The sequence below is a fragment of the Camellia sinensis genome, chromosome 1 (assembly GCF_055761805.1).
Source record: "Camellia sinensis isolate YWXY chromosome 1, ASM5576180v1, whole genome shotgun sequence".
NCBI lineage: Eukaryota > Viridiplantae > Streptophyta > Magnoliopsida > Ericales > Theaceae > Camellia > Camellia sinensis.
In genome coordinates this window covers 60,335,860-60,347,211 of record NC_138961.1, presented here as the reverse complement: position 1 = coordinate 60,347,211, position 11,352 = coordinate 60,335,860, and the positions used below count along the sequence as shown (strand labels likewise).

The 11,352-nt window shown below is 42.9% G+C and overlaps 1 long non-coding RNA gene across 1 annotated transcript; it reads left to right on the top strand.

Moving 5' to 3' along the window:
- The first annotated feature begins 202 nt into the window (after nt 1–202).
- On the top strand, nt 203–1,122 carry LOC145795152 (uncharacterized). Its single transcript, XR_014335468.1, has 2 exons — nt 203–631; nt 694–1,122. It is a non-coding gene; the product is annotated as an uncharacterized LOC145795152 (long non-coding RNA).
- The last annotated feature ends 10,230 nt before the right edge of the window (nt 1,123–11,352 follow it).

Genomic DNA, 11,352 nt, shown 5'->3' with positions numbered 1-11,352 from the left:
TATAAATACCAAAGCCCACTTGTAACATGAGATACAAACAAACCCACTTGTAACAAACAAACCAAAAAAACAAATTGCCTTGTGATGTCTTGCATGATCATGGGTTCATTCATGAGAAGTGCAACAATTGCCTTTTGTGTTGCCTATCTCACCGTTGCAACCTTTCATAATTGCTTTTGCAATGGAAAATCCAATACCATTTGCAATGAAACCGAGAAGCAAGCCCTTCTAAAATTCAAGCAAGATCTTAAAGACCCTGCAAACCAATTGTCGTCTTGGGCTGGTGAGGATTGTTGTCAATGGGCAGGAGTTGTTTGCAACAACTTAACTGGCCATGTCCATATGATCCGCCTTCGTAATCTTCATCCTTTCAGGGTTGATCAAACTGAAGCTGAATATGAAGCTTATTTGAGTTACAAGTTAGGTGGCACGATAAATCCTTCTCTACTCGATTTGAAGTATCTCCGTCACCTGGACTTAAGTTGCAATGATTTCGAAGGGATTCCCATTCCAAGCTTCATTGGCTCTATTGGAAGATTGAGATACCTCAACTTATCTCAAGCTGGATTTAGCGGAACCATTCCCCATCAACTAGGAAATCTCACCATGATGCGTTATCTTGGTCTCGGAGGTACTACTACTAATTATGGTTATCTTGATCTTGGACGTGTTTTTAATTACAATGTATTACAGTTACATGGTGATAATTTGCAATGGCTTTCGGGTCTTCATTCATTACAACACCTTGATATGCTTCGGGTGGACCTTAGCAAAGCATTGGATTGGCTACAGGTGATAAATGCCCTCCCTTCTTTGACAGAATTACACGTCTAGTTGCGAACTCAAATATGTTTCTCCTTCATTTAACATTAACTTCACATCACTTGCCATCCTTGACCTTTCCTATAATGAATTCGAGTCATCTGTATTTGGGTGGATTTTCAGTCTAAGTCACCTAGTTTCCCTAGATATCAGTGGATGTAACTTTTATGGTCCACTTCCTAATGGTCTTCAAAACATGACTTCTCTTACAGTGTTTGATGCTTCTGAAAACAATCTAATTTCCCCGATGCCTGAGGGGTTGTTTAGCCTCATTGGTCTCGTTTCTCTTCGTTTAGGCAACAATAATTTCAAAGAACCAATTCCAATTGGGCTTTTGAACATGACTTCTCTTAGAGTTTTGGATTTGTCTTGGAATTTTGTCAATTCTACCATGCCAAATTGGTTGTATGATTTGAACCAGCTCGAGTCCCTCAATCTCGCAGACAATCACTTGAATGGTGAAATCTCAGGTGACATTGGAAACTTGACTTCCCTTGTTACCCTTGATTTATCATTCAATCAACTTGAGAAAAGAATACCAAGTTCATTGGGAAAGCTTTGCAAGTTAAAGAAAATTGCTTTATCAAGTAACAAATTTGGCGGGGAGATAGAACAAGTTTTCAAAATTTTCTCCCAGTGCATGTTAGATGGATTGGAGTGGGTGGCATTAGATTCTAATGATCTTCTTGGTCACTTGTCGGATGAGCTTGGCCAGTTCAAAAATCTTGCCGACCTATGTCTTTCCAATAACATCTCTGGTCTAATTCCAGCATCGATAGGAAAATTATCATCCTTGATAAGATTAGATCTTTCTCAAAATCAGTTGAATGGAACACTTCCTGAAACTCTTGGACAACTTGTCAAGTTAGAATGGTTGTGTATTTCGAATATTTGTTGAAGGGTGTTGTCTCTGACATTCACTTTGCTAATCTCACAAGATTATGTTTCTTTTATGCATTTGGAAACAATTTAATTTTGAAAGCAAGTGATAGTTGGGTTCCTCCTTTTCAAATTAAACGTTTGTCACTGGCCTCATGGCAATTAGGGCCAAAATTTCCATTATGGCTTGAATCTCAAGAAAAGTTAGCTGATTTGGATCTAGCCAACACAAATATTTCAGATTCCATTCCCACTTGGTTTTGGAACATGTCTTCCCGATTAAATTATTTAAATCTCTCTTGTAACCAAATCCACGGAGAGATTCCAAGAATAATAGAGGTTCTTTTCCTTGGAACGATTGACATGAGTTCCAACTATTTGGAGGGTCAATTACCATTCATCTCCTCTAATTTGTCGGCACTAGATCTTTCAAACAATTATTTTTCAGGATCTATTCACCACGTCATATGTGGTACAGGGGAGAAACCAATCAATATTCTGATGGCTCTTGTTCTTGGAGACAATTATCTATCAGGAGGAATTCCTGACTGTTGGGGGCATTGGCCATTTTTGCAAATCCTAAGATTGGAAAACAACACTCTGATGGGTAACATTCCGCCCTCCATTGGAAATTTAAATTTCCTCGAGGTAATGCATTTGCGGCATAACAACCTCTCAAGAGAACTACCAGAGTCTCTACAACACTGTACAAACTTGTTGACCCTTGATCTGTTGGCTCCATCCACTACCCACATGGTAAGGAGCCCACCATCCACATGGTGTGGGTGGCACCATGTGGTAAAAGAAGCTGGTGGAGGGCAACACCAACTCACTAAAGGAAGATAGTGAGGGTGGCACCACCTTGGCCAATTATGGCTATCACTTCACCTACTCCTCCTGTCTTGGTTATAAATTGAGATGAGTGAGGAGGGGTTGTATATCTGTCAAAAATTGGAGAGTGAGAGCTGTGAGTTGAGTAAGTTTCATCTCCTCCTCTGTATTTGTATTTTGCTCAATTTTAGTGAAAATTCTCATTTCTGTCCGTGGATGTAGGCATTGGGCCGAACCACGTAAATATTGTGTTCTCTGTGTGTGTGAGATAATTTTTCTGGGTGTGTTTGATCCTAACAAAGTGGTATCAGAGCCAGTGTTGTACGTTTTTCGAAAAAACAGAGTGTTGTTCTGAAACTGCCCAGAAATCGTATTGCTCGAAATCAGATTTTGAGCATACTAGGAGCAAGGGCTCGACGAGAGGAGTCCAGAAATATAAAGCAGACACCCAACGGAGGCCGGACGCGCCCTCACGCGCCTCTGGAAGTTGGCGCATGAGTCCCAGTCCCGTCACGCGCCAACACGCGCCGTGCAGGCACCCGACGCGTGGTCCCAATCTCATCCACGTGCCCCACGCGCGGACGAAGGAAGAAGACGAGTGGGCAGGCAGCGCGTGTCCACCCACGTTCCTTGAACACGCGTAGGCCGCGTCAGCGTGCCACGTCGTCAACACGTGGCGACACGTCAACAAGGGTATGCCACGTGTCTGCCCCGTCAACCAGAGGCATGGAAGGATCCAGTGCTTTGCGGCGAAGGTACAGCCGCAGATCTGAGGCGTACAAAATGTTTTGGCTAGATCGAAGCCATTTGGAGTCCGTTTTTGGTGATCCAATAGTGGTTTCCGACTATTTGGAGTATTCCGGACACATCCGTACGGTCAGATTTTGCAAATAAGCTTTCAAAAATTTGCCGTCTTTCTTTTGACAATCCGAAGTGTTTTTCCGGCTAATTTGACCAGTCCGGACTCCACAGCAAAACTTGTTTTTCAGCCAAAGATCATTTTTGTATGATGGAGGAATCAACGCCGACTTCAGGTTCCATGATAAAGTTAAATGCTTCCAATTATGCCATTTGGAAGCCCAGAATGGAAGATGTCTTGTATTGCCGAGATTTGTTTGACCCCATTGGGTTTGGATTTGTATATGTGAATCGGGTTTGTATATGATGAAGAAAAAAATGTCCACCTTGTATATAGAACAACTTGAAAAAACCAAGCTAGTACTTACGCCTTGGCCTAGATGATATCATTGATAGGGCTGCACGCAAAAAATGCAAATGGGTTAGGATTGGATACTATGATTTCAAAGTTGAGGCCTTGAGGGACGATTTTGGAGAGGATGATCATCTGATTGCATCTTTAGTTGTTGAAATAAATTTAGCATTTGTGGAGGAAGCTCACTGTGTATATACATATACATATATTCATATATATATATATCTTTGATTGGGAAACATTAGAGAGAGAGAGAGAGAGAGAGAGGAGAAGAAGAAGATAAAGATGAGGGTGAAGGAAGACAGGGTTCAACAATGGCATTCTTTGGTAAAATTAAATATGTATAAAGGGAATTTTCGTCCTAAAAGTAGACATACTCTCTATATAGGCGTGTAACTCCCACAGCCTGTTATCTTAGACAGAAAAACTAATGGTGCATTTTGGTCCATAAACCACGTGGGGCTTATATGGTGATTTCCGAATGTCAGAGGGATAATCTGCACCCTGCCTAAACCACAAGGGGGTAAAGTGAAGTTTTCCCTATTCTTTATTTCATTATTAATTTCATTAAAAATGAGAATTTGTCATTAACTCAATTATACTTATAAATTTCAAAATTATTATTCATAGATTTTTTCCTTCATGCTAATTATATATATATATATATTAAAAATACAATAATTTTTTTTTTTGTAAACACAGTAAGATTTTTCTCTTTATTTTATTTTATTTTTTTATTTTCTATTTTTTGTAAATTCAAACTCACATGTTCAAACCAGTGTATCTTCCTTATCGTAACTCTGTTTCATCTCATTTTCGCGTCGTTCACGTCGTTGGATTCATCTCATGGCGTAATTTTTATTCCACCCCTTATACGTCTCGTTCCACCTCTTTTTGCATGCCGTTGGAACTTCAAAAGTTAGCTAAAAATAAGATTTTTTTTCCAGATTCAAACCCACATGTTCAAGCCGTTGTATCTCTCTCGTTGTAATTCTATTTTGTCTCATTTTTGCATCATTAAATTTACATCATTGCTTATGTGGGGAAGTGGTTTGGAAATACTCCTTGGATCCAATGGGACGCTCGTGATCCTCAGCTAAAAACCTGAAAAGGAATGAACACTCCGGTCAGGGGTGCCGGAATTAGCACTCTGATGGACTAGTCAGTATATGCTCTCTTTGTTACTTGTATCTTAAGTAAAAATGTATTAATTCTCACGTAACTCTCTTTGGTTGTTGTTCTTCTATTTATATATGCTCCTGGTCCTCAGGATAGGGCCCACTCTTGACCCGTCATGTGATTGTTCACTCGCGCCCCCCTTTTGCTGCATTCCAACTTTCAATCGGCCCCTCGCTTAACTGATCTTTATGGCCGATTAAGTTATTCGGCATCCAGAACGTACGAGACGGGAGCGAATATAATATATACCGATTAGCCAAATGTGCCTCGGCCTAACTACGTCTCCCATTATTTGGCTCCCACAATTGCCTCCCAAACTCCCCACTAACATTGTTTAGTCGGTGTGTTTGGTGTGGAGCTTGAAAAGTCAAAAATTCGGCGGTTAACCTCATTCCAAAGCGTGTCAGAGCACGCACGTTTCCTGGTCATCATTACAAGTTCCTGTCTCTTCGTACACTTCCTTCATTTAATGTGGTTTAAAACTTTGTCTCTTCGAATGTATATTTTGAATACTCAAAGTTTTTTGCTCGCCTTCTAGTACAACTTCTCCACTTCGCGACCTCTGCAACTTCCTCCTATCTCTTATTATCCCTCTTGCTTCCTGTAAGTTCTCTTCTCTTTCACTCCTAATACCATTTCCTTGTTTACTTTTAGTTTTGCATAATCCTTAGGCTGCTTACGATGGCAAAAAATTTAAAAGAGCTCCTTTCCACGGATCGAATTTCTGGCTTTCGACATCATTATTCCATCCCCGACGACGTCCATCTGTCACTCGTGGCAGACACCACCACTGATATAGAGAGGACCAATGAGAGCACAATCATTTTTCCTCTCCTATCGATTGCTGAGGGCGGAGTCCGTTTTCCCCTTCATCCATTTTTAAGGGCCGTCCTTCGACATTGGGTCCTAATTCCTTCCCAGCCTAACGTGAATTTTTTCCGCATCATAATGGGGATTATAGAGTTGAACCGTCGTCTTAGGATTAACTTAGGCATACCTACAATTCGGCATTATTATGCCTTAGCCAAGTCTAGTGGCCTGCTGGGATGCTATTTTCTTAGGGCTGTAGACACCCCATTTTTGACCGACTTTAAGACTCAGACATCACCAGTTGAGCACTCGGTGATATTGCATGTTGTGCTTGTTCAGAAGCTTCAGAGTCACGGCCGTGAGCCCTGCCCCCAGACTTCTTAACCCTCTTCTGTGCCTTGTCTCGGTTTGCGAACCAGACTCGGTTTTCTCTGCTTCTTTCCCCGAGAGGAGGGAGAGGTCCTGTAGACCATCTCTCAATGTCCATAGGCTACATTTGGTGGCCGTAGGCCATTTTTCCCATTTTGGAGTCCGGTTCCCGGTTTTCGGAGCCGTCAGGCCGCGTGCCTCGGTTCGGGACTGCCTAACCACCTCCGTTTGCTCTGATTTTCGGCATACTTCTTATTTGCTCCCTTTTGAGGGACACTGGGGTCTGAGAAACCCACTTCGTGCCCGATTGCCATTTTCGGTGCTTAACAGCCCATTTTCGGGACTCCGAACTGCGTGTTTTGGCCCCCGAGCATTCGTTTTGCATCGGTTTTTGCTCATTTTTGGCAGGTACCTCTGTTTTATCACCAGGAAGGTCACTGAAGGGTGGGAGGCTAGTAATTGTTGCAGCAACCAGTTATCTCTCCTCCGGAGCCTCCCGGCGCCCGTTTTTTCCAACTTCCGGGCTAATGTTGAACACCCTAGGGGTAGTGTTGCCAACTTTCAACCACATAACTGTGATCTACACACCTTGGAGGACCCAAAAAAGTCATGGCCGACCATTAATTGTTATTTCCATTTTTGCCCCTCCTCTTCCAGGCCAATGTTGAACACCTTGGGCCCACTTTCTTGAACTTTGAACCACATATCTGTGATGTACACACTTGGGAGGACCCTAAAAGTTTATGGTCGGCCATTAATTTTTCTTTCCATTTTTGCCCCTCCTCTTCAAATGCAATGTTGAACACCCTGGAGTCACTGTTGCCAACCCCAAACCACATATATATGATCTACACACATGAGAGGACACCAAAAGTTGGTGGGAGGCTAGTAATTTTGCCAAAAATCCAACTTCTTTTTGGTCAAAAGTGTTTCAGCATGAATCCGGGAAGGAGAAAAAGCTGCGCGGCTTCACCGAAACGGGCGTAACTCTTTGCACAAGAGGAATTAAGATATAAGGCCACCACCATTGGAAAGCTTACTTCCGGGGCTTCATTTTGCACTCAAGAATCTCCCAAGTCCAAGTCCGGAGGGGAGAGATGTGGTTGGTTGAAGTCCGCTTGGACTGAATCTGCGCGGCTTCACGGAAAAGGGCATAACGTTTTCTACAGGAGGAATTTTAATGCAAGGTTTGCGCCATTGGAAAGCTAACTTCTGGGGCTTCATCCTAGGGGGTGACCGGCCATTTTTTCTGGCCGGCCGGCCGTTTTTTTTCTTTGACCTAGCCAGCCGGCTATGTTAAGTGGCTGGCCGGCCATCTGCAGAAAAAGTAACTGGCCGGCCTGCTTCTTCAGGTTGAGTGCATTCCAGCTGTGCCTTGGTTTTCCCCCAAAAATATCTGCATCCGGGGGGGCCCTTTTGGGGGAATTTTGCTCTCCTTTATGCCCCACCTTTACAACCATCTTCTTGTCCATATAACCAGCTGCCATTGTTGGTTATAGAGGTTGGAAAAATTCATCTTCAAGGCTCCATACCAAACTCCATTGATATACCTCTCATTTCTTCAAAAATCTTCAAGTCTTTAAGCTCCATTTCTTCTACACCACCAAGCTCTACCACCATCATCTCATTTCCAGCAGCAAGGAAGGGTTCTTGAAGGCAAAAGGAGCTGCAAATTGATCCAAGAGGCAACAAAAGTCTTGATCTTCAAGGGTAAGTAGCATTTCTCCTCTTTTGACCATTTTCTTGATCTATTCTTAAGTCCTCTATGCTTTTTGCTTTGAGCTCCGGCCATAACTGAAAGTGGCCCTATTTTGAGCTCATTTTCACTTTTCATTAAGGGCTCAACCCTGTTTGAGCCTTCCATGATGCACTTGCTTCATTGATTCTCTTGTATGTCATAATTTTACATGCTATTTTTGGCTCATGAGTAATCTGTTTTCGGGCATGATGTAAACTGATATAAGGCTTATTTTGAGCCCCTATTCAACATTGGAGAAGGGCTCAACATTGTTTGGTGTCTCCATGTGTCACTTGTAGTTTAATCCCTTATTTGGCCCCATTTTTGCATAAATTGGTAGCCCTCTTTGCTTCTGTTTTTGGACATTGGTCCGAACTGAAAGTGGTCTTATTTTGGCCTATACTTCATGTTTCATTAACATTTTTTTTCTGTTTGATGATTATTTTGTATACTTCATGTTATAGCACCTTTTGAGCCTTGCTTTGCATCATATTTTTGGCATATTTGTATACTGATTTGAGGTCTGCTATATACTGTAAATGTTCATATTTTTGGTCCATATTCAGTGTTGTAGAAGGAAATTTTTCAGTTTGGGTTTTGTTTATACCACTTGCTTCATTACCCCTCTTTTGGCCCCTATTCTTGCATGCTATTTTTCCCTTACCTATGCTTGCTGTTTGGCCATGTTTATAACTGTAAAAGTGCATCTCTTGGGACTGTCTAGCTTCTGTCTTTGCATTGCATGTCCATATTGTGCATGTTTGGCATGGCTATAGGCCATTTCGGGTGCTTAATGTTGCATTTCGGGACATTTCCTTGCATTTCATGTCATTTCGCTTCATTTCGGGACTGTTTTCCCCCATATTTTGTTGCTGAAATTCCATTAGCATACTTGCATATCATTTTTGCCATGTTCCATATCATTTTATCATTGCCTCGGTTTGCGTGCCCGTGTGCACGCATTTCGAGGCACTCCATTTTTATCCGCCGGCATCCCATGTGAGTGTGGCTGAGGCTCACTCATGTTGGTATAAGCCCATTTGTCATTTCCATGTCATTTCATCATATTTTATCATTGCCTCGGTTTGCGTGCCCGTGTGCACGCATTTCGAGGCACTCCCTTTTTATCCGCTGGCATCCCATGTGAGTGTGGCTGAGGCTCACTCATGTTGGTATAAGCCATTTGTCATTTCCATGTCATTACATCACATTTCATCACCGCCTCGGTTTGCGTGCCCGTGTGCACGCATTTCGAGGCACTTCATTTTCATCCGCCGGCTCCGATGTGAGTGTGGCTGAGGCTCACTCATGTTGGTATAAGCCCATTTGTCATTTCCATATCATTTTATCATTGCCTCGGTTTGCGTGCCCGTGTGCACGCATTTCGAGGCGCTTCATTTTTACCCGCCGGCATCCGATGCGAGTATGGCTGAGGCTCACTCATGTTGGTATAAGTCCATTTGTCATTTCCATGTCATTTCATCAGATTTCATCATTGCCTCGGTTTGCGTGCCCGTGTGCACGCATTTCGAGGCACCTCTTTTTATCCGCTAGCATCCCATGTGAGTGTGGCTGAGGCTCACTCATGTTGGTATAAGTCCATTTGTCATTTTCATGTTATTCTATCATCGCCTCGGTTTGCGTGCCTGTGTGCACGCATTTCGAGACACATATCATCGCCTCGGTTTGCGTGCCCGCGTGCATGCATTTCGAGACACATATCATTGCCTCGATTTGCTTGCCCGCGTGCACGCATTTCGAGACACATATCATCGCCTCGGTTTGCGTGCCCGCGCGCACGCATTTCGAGACACATATCATCGCCTCGGTTTGCATGCCCGCGTGCACGTATTTCGAGACACATATCATTACCTCGGTTTGCATGCTCGTGTGCACGTATTTCGAGACACTTATCATCGCCTCGGTTTGCGTGCCTGTGTGCACGCACTTCGAGGCATCTCATTTTCATCACACTTATCATCGCCTCGGTTTGCGTGCCCGTGTGCACGCACTTCGACGCATCTCATTTTCATTGCATTCTGTCATCGCCTCGGTTTGCGTGCCCGTGTGCACGCATTTCGAGGCATCTCATTTTCATTGTATTTATCATCGCCTCGGTTTGCGTGCCCGCGTGCACGCATTTCGAGACGCATATCATTTTCTCGATTTACGTGCCCGTGTGCACGCACTTCGAGGCATTTCATTTTTCATAACATTCTGTGTATGTTAGGACTATATCTTAGTTGCATTTCATGCATATCATGCATACTGCATCATGTCCGGAATAGGAGTTAGCCCGGGCACGGGAAACGAGGTACATTTCGTACTACGAGTGACGGAGTGTGTCTCAATTCCCCAGTCACCGACACTCCGGATTATCCATGATGGAGCTAGGTTTTAGCTGTAGTTTCATGTGCATTCATCCTATATTGAGTTGTGCATTTCGACTCCTCGGCCATCATGCCTCGGTATGCGTGATTGGTGGCACGAGGATCGAGACATGCATATATCTGTGCAAATACATTGCTATGCCCCTTTCCTGCTCTCTGTTGCAGCAAAATCAGGAATCAGCAACTTTTCGGGAATTGGCACGCATTTCAAGAACAGGTGTAAACAGAGGCTAATTGGGGCATCCCGGTGGATTTCCACATAAGACAATTCGGACATACACCATTCATCAGAATCAAGGCAGTCCCTGGCTTGCACGCCAGTTTTATTTGCTTTCTTAGTTAAATTCTTTAATTAATTAGAATTTTGTAACACTTTGGACTGTAATATTCTTTTATCCGGGACTGTAATATTTGGACTGTATATTTATTCGGACCCTCTGCCCGAGGGCACAACTGTAATAAGTGTGCGTGTGTGTGTTGTATGTCTTCCAACCCCACGTCTTTCTCCCTTTTATTTATCCGCTTTCGATGGTTAGATTAGGGCATGTTTAAATTAGCATACAGTATGACAGCATGTTTGCATCATTCATCTGTATTGCATGCACCGGGCTCGGCGCATCATACTAACTGCATTGTATTTTCAATTCCAAAGTTGAATACATGATAGTTGTAGCATTTCATATGCCATGTTTAGAATAGCCGAGCCTGCTATAGTTGCATTCTGCATGTGTTGCATTAGGCACTTCTGTATACTTAGGATCATGCATGATTTCTAATACAGTTTTTGTTTTGGCTTGGAGTACCCAGTAAGTTTTATGCTTTAGCATCCTTGCATGCATGTGAGTGCTGCCATGAATAGCATGTTTACCATGAGGCTATGTGCTTATTTGATATAACTGCCTGAATGCCTGTGGGTGAAGGTTGGGTTATCTGAATTGGAATAAATCATCAAATGTTTTAAGCCTACCTGCGGGTAGCAAATCATTTTCAAAAAGCGAACATGAAATGTTTTGTTCCAATTCGGACGACCCGGTCTATACTTGTATGCTGTGCGCATCACATAGTAACCTAGGCTAATAACCGGTATAAGAACTCACAATGTTTTCAAAAATTGATATCAT